Consider the following 5,754-nt stretch of genomic DNA (forward strand, 5'->3'; position numbering starts at 1 on the left):
TTGTCATTTCCTCCTTAAAACCTTTCAGAGGTTTCCCATTTCTCTTAGGATAACATTCAAGATCCTTAGTAAGGTCAACAGGCCTTGCATGATCTAGTTCCCACATTCTTTCCGGTTTGCTCTCCTGTTACCCTCCCCCTCATTCACTGGCTCCAGTCACACTGGCCTTTTCCCTTTCCAAGCTCCTTCATGCCTCAGAGTGTTTATACATACAGTTCCTTCTACTTTGAACATTCCCTATGCCCTACTCCCCTCTCCATCTGCCCCTTACTATGTGACAGAAGCTGTGCCCTGGGTAAGACACTACCCTCTCCCCTTAAAGAGCTCACAGATTAATACGGAGCTCACACATATACATAAGAAAAAAATTCAAGCACAGTATGGCAAATCCAACAGAAGCATGGACAAAGGGGGTAATATTTATCGATCTTTGAGAGTCAGAAAAGGGCATTTAAGTAGAAAAGAACCAGCGTGTCCCAAGGACAGAGGCAAGAAGCACGTGAGCTGTAAGCATTTTGGTACTGCTAGAGAGTAAAGGTGAGGAGGTGGTGGGAGAAGTGGCTAGAAATGCCTTGAATGCTGTGTTAAAGAGCTGGCTTTATCCAATATGCAAAGAGGTAGTAGGCACGGAGAGAAGATGGACTGAAGATATTTTTAAGAGGTAGAATAGATAGGACTTGGTGACTGAACAAAACAAATCAATTCCTTACTTTTATGTAACTTACATTGTAGTAAGAGAGGCAGATAATATCCAATAAACAGATGCATACATGATATAATTCCTGTACTGTTATAAGGTAGGGAAAAAAGTAGAGCAGAGTAAAAGCACAGAAAATGAAGGAGTTATTTTAGATAGTGTGGTCCCTCTGAGGAGGTGACATTTGAACAGAGACATGAATGTTGTGAGGAAATGAGCCATGTGAATATCTCTGCAAAGAATATTTCAGGCAAAGTGAATAGCAAGTGCAAATGTCCAGAGGTGGCAATGTGCTCGGCATGCATTTGATAAAAAAACAATGAAGCTGGTATGGCTGAAGCACAAATAAAAGCAAGGGGAGAGTGGAAGGAGATAAGGTCAGAATACAGCAAGAGCCCAGATCATGAGGGCCTCGCAGATGATGGAAAAAACTTTGTATTTTATTTTAAGTGTGATGTGAAGAGTTTTGAACAGGGGAGTGGGATATGCTAGCTTACACTGTAAAGGGATCGCTCAGAATAGATTATTGTGGGGAGACAGTGGAAACAGTGTAGCCAGTTAGGAGGAAGGAACCTAGGTGAGAAATGATGGTGGTTTGGATGAGAGTAGTAGTGATCCAGGTGGTGAGAATTAACTAATCAGATTTAGAATATATGCTGTAGGTAGGCTGATGGAATGTGCCAATGGATTGAATGAGGGCATTAGAAAAGGAGAGGAGTCGCTGATGATCCTGACATTTCCGGCTTGAGCAATAGGGTGAATGATAGAACCATTTACTGAGGTGGAGAAGACTGAAGGGGATAAAGCTTGGGCGGCAGGGAATCTAAAGTTTTATTTGGACATGTTTAGTTTGGAATACTGTTAGACATCCAAGTGGCTAGTCGATATATGAATCTGGAGTTCAGGGGAGGGGTTGAGGTTGGAGATATACGGTTTTTAGAATCATTGGCATATAGATGATATTTTAAATGACAGAATTGGTTAGGATTTTCTAAGAAATGAGTGTCAGCAAAAAATGAGAAGTCCAAGGATGGCACATTAGAATACTCCAGTACTTAAATGTTGAGAAAAGAAAGCAAATCCAACAAAGAGATTGAGAAGGGGAGGCCAGTGAGGTGAGAAGAAAATCAGTAGAGAGTGTGAGGGAAGGATAGTTTTTCAGGAAAGAGGAAATGATCAACTGGTCAAATGCTGCTGTTTAGGTCAAGTAAGTTGAGAATTGAATTGGGCAACATGAAGGTTATTGGTGACCTTGATAAGAGCAGCCTCATTGGAACAGGAAGAAAGTAAGAAGTTTTACTATGTAAAGGGGAGCAGAGAAATGAGGTAGTAGCTGGAGAGACACATGGCATCAAGGAAGGGTTTTTATCAAGAAGGTAGGAAAAATTGGTGGTGCAGTAGAGAGATGGGATAAGTGTGGAGGCAAAGTCCCTGAGTAGGTGAATTCTGTAGATATTTGGATATTTAGGCCTGGAGCTCAGTACAGAGGTGGAGGCTGGAGACACAGGTTTTGGAATGATTAACTTACATATAATAGGGACAAATGTAAGAGTGGATGAAATTGCTTGGGGAGAGTGAAAAACAGAAACCAAGGACAGAACCCTAAAGAATCAAAAAAAAAAAAAAAAATTGAGAGGATAGGGGTAGAAGACCAGTAAGGAAGACTGAGGAGGAATGTCTTCTATTTTTCAATCATTTTTATGCTATACCACATGCCATGTTGTTTCACCCCTCATGCCTGGGAAGTCTTTCATTCCCTGGATTCATCCTCATCTCTCATAATACTTTATACATACCTTTATTAGCGCTTATTTCACTGCATTTACATTATATGTCTGCTTCTTCCACCAACCTGAAAGCGCTCCCCAGAAAACTCCATTATTCATCTTTTTATCTACAACATTTAACATCATACCCTGAAACATAGTAGGTGCTCCACGAATGTTGCATGGAATTGAGGGGAAGTTAAACCATAAATAGTGTGTATAATACATAAGCATTAGAAAGAGTGAATATGCCTTTTATGCCTTTCTAAAAGCAGTATATAAGTTGGAAAGAATTCACCAGTGAAGCCATCTGGAGTTTTCTTTGTAGGAAGTTTTAAATTATGAATTCAACTCCCTTAGGACATAAAATTTTTTATTTATTCTGGTTTCAGTCTTGGCAAGTTTTGTTTCTTCATTTCATCTGAATTGTCAAATCCATTGGTATAAAGTTGTTTGTAATTATCTTCTTATATTTGTAATGTCTATAGGACCTATAGTGATGTCCCCTTTTTATTGTTGATACTGGTAATGTATTTTCTTTCACATTTTCTTTAGTAAAAGGCAAAATAGATTTATATCATCTGAAGAGAAACCAGAGTATCACATTTTCTTGATTAGTCTTGCTAGGAGTTGATAAGTTTTTGTTAATCTTTTAGAAGATTATTAAGTTTTGGCCTTGTTGATTTTCTCTCTTGGATATCTGCATTCTATTTCAGTGATTTCTGATTTCATCTTTATTTCCTTTCTTTTATTTTCTTTGCATGAATTTTGCTATTTTTTTCTCTAAATTTCCCTTTGAGATTTGAATCCTGTGGGCAGTTCTCTAACCAAAGTGACTCATTAGAGGAGTCTCCAGTCTCGCAGGAATGAGCCTGCATTAGTATCCCGCCATGCTCAGTCATTGGCTACGAGCAGCTCATGGGAAGCATGACCTAAGCTTTAGACACATTGGTAGATCCAGGTCAGTATCTGGGATCATCAATTAACTATGCTTTCCACAGCAGGGAATCTGAGAGACCCACTTTCATAATCCCCACAGTCTATTCTTTGTGCCCACAGATCATTTTTTCACGCAGGTTTGGGGAGAAGCTCTTCCATGGTTCCCCTGGGCCTCTCTTCCTGAAAGGAAACTTAAAGAGGAAGATTAGTGGGACAAACTACAGCAGTTGTTCTGGAGACCACAATTGATACTGATCCTTTCTCTCCTCCACTATCTACTCTAAATTCCCCTCATCATTAGTTATTACCTCATCAAGTCTTGATGGCTTATGTGGTAGTATAATCCAAATCTTTATTCCTGAGGGGTCTGAGCTCCTGGTAACCATACACCCTTCTCAGGCCAGATTTACTGCATATGTTCATTCAGTTATAATACTATGGGGCAAGAAAGTATAGGGAGACGCCCAAGTGCATCACATGGGCTCTGTGAAAAGCAGCACTACCTCCTCTTACTGATCAGGGCCATTTACCCCGTCATGGTGGTGATTCTTCTTTTTGCCTGCTCGTCTCTGGACATAAGGAGTCCATAATGCTCCATCAGTAGCCATAGCTCATAGTTCAATGAGACCTTCTGTGTATTCTAAGAGGAGTGCAACCTCTTCGGCGACCAGGACCTCCAGCCCTACAGATCACAGATTTGTGGGTGTGGGAAGCACAAAATACTTAAGTGGGTCATTGATAGTGAAGGCAAGTGGGGACATCCACTCCTTGATTAGCAGACCCATATATTTTTCTTGTTGGTGTCTGCAATGGTTTGAATATGTCCCCCAAATTTCATGTATTGCAAACTTAATCCCCAAATTCATACATTGAAAGCATCTGGAGGTGGGGCCTTTGGGAGGTAATTAGGATTAAAGTCATCAGGGTGGAGCTCCCACAATGGGACTTGTGGCTTTAAGAAGAGGAAGACAGGGCCGGGTGCGGTGGGTGCGGTGGCTCACTTCTGTAATTCTAGCACTTTGGGAGGCCCAGGCAGGGGGCTCGTTTGAGCTCAGAAGTTCGAGATCAGCCTGAGCAAGAGTGAGACTCTGTCTCTACTAAAAAAAAAAAAAAAAAAAAGAAAGAAAGAAAGAAAATAGAAAAGAATTAGCTCGGACAACTAAAAATATATATAGAAAAAATTAGCCAGACACGGTGGCGCATGCCTGTAGTCCCAGCTACTCGGGAGGCTGAGGCAGAAGGATTGCTTGAGCCCAGGAGTTTGAAGTTGCTGTGAGCTAGGCTGACACCACAGCACTCTAGCCCAGGCAACAAAGTGAGACTCTGTCTAAAAAAAAAAAGAAAAAAGAAAGAAAGACGAAGAAAAAGAAAAAGAAGAGGAAGAGAGATGGGGTGCAGTGGCTCACACCTGTAATCCTAGCACTTTGGGAGGCTGAGATAGGAGGATTACTTGAGTCCAGGAGTTCCAAGACAAGCCTGGGCAACAGAGACCCGGTATCTACAAAAAAAAAAAAAAAAAAAAAAAAGGAGTAAGGTATGGTGGCAGCACCTGTAACAATATTCTTATAAAATGATTAAAGTAAGAAATCATACACAGGGAAGTAGGCACTTATTCTTCCCAAATAAGAGAAAAAGCAGTGAACAATGTGAGTCTGGGATCCTGAGCTCTGGGTCATCAGGTCTGATGGACCTGTACTGGAGGGAGGGATCCAAGAAAGAGTTGGTAAAATTACCTTAACCATGCTGAAACTTGAAGACTTCTACATACCAAAACTCACAAACTTTTCTCAACAAACGAGCCAGGTTGGCTGAAGAGAATGGACGCGCCCACAGCGTCGGCTCAGACCTACTGCAGCGCACCCACCGCTGCCCAAGTTCCGGAGCCCTCGATAGGGCCTGGGGAAGAAAACCGCGCCAGAGTCCGAAGAAGGGGAATTCCGCTAAGTGCTGTCAAGTGGAGAGCGTGGAGGAAATGGGACCGCTGTGCTCTGGCTGGGATTACGGGAGCCGGCGAGGGACTTATCAAATCAGGGTTCAGACAGCTCAACTCTCTGTGTAAGCTCTCCCAGATGCCAATCTTGGGGCGGGCTCACACCTACACTAAAAGACTAACTCTCATCTCATGCCCTCATGCCCTGAGTTCCCATCACCCGTAGCAACCACTTGCAATTTAAAACGGAAGGATGCCCCCCCCCCCGCCTTTGTCCCGCCTCTTCCTCTGACCAACCGAGTCACGGAGAGGAAGAGCGTTGGCCCAATTACCTCGGCGGGAACTACAACTAGCCAATAGGAAGCAGGCACAGGGGGGCGGGCTAAAGAAGTCGGGGGCGCACGCGCAGTTGGGAGCAGGGC

Source organism: Eulemur rufifrons, chromosome 8 (assembly GCF_041146395.1).
Source record: "Eulemur rufifrons isolate Redbay chromosome 8, OSU_ERuf_1, whole genome shotgun sequence".
Taxonomy (NCBI): domain Eukaryota; kingdom Metazoa; phylum Chordata; class Mammalia; order Primates; family Lemuridae; genus Eulemur; species Eulemur rufifrons.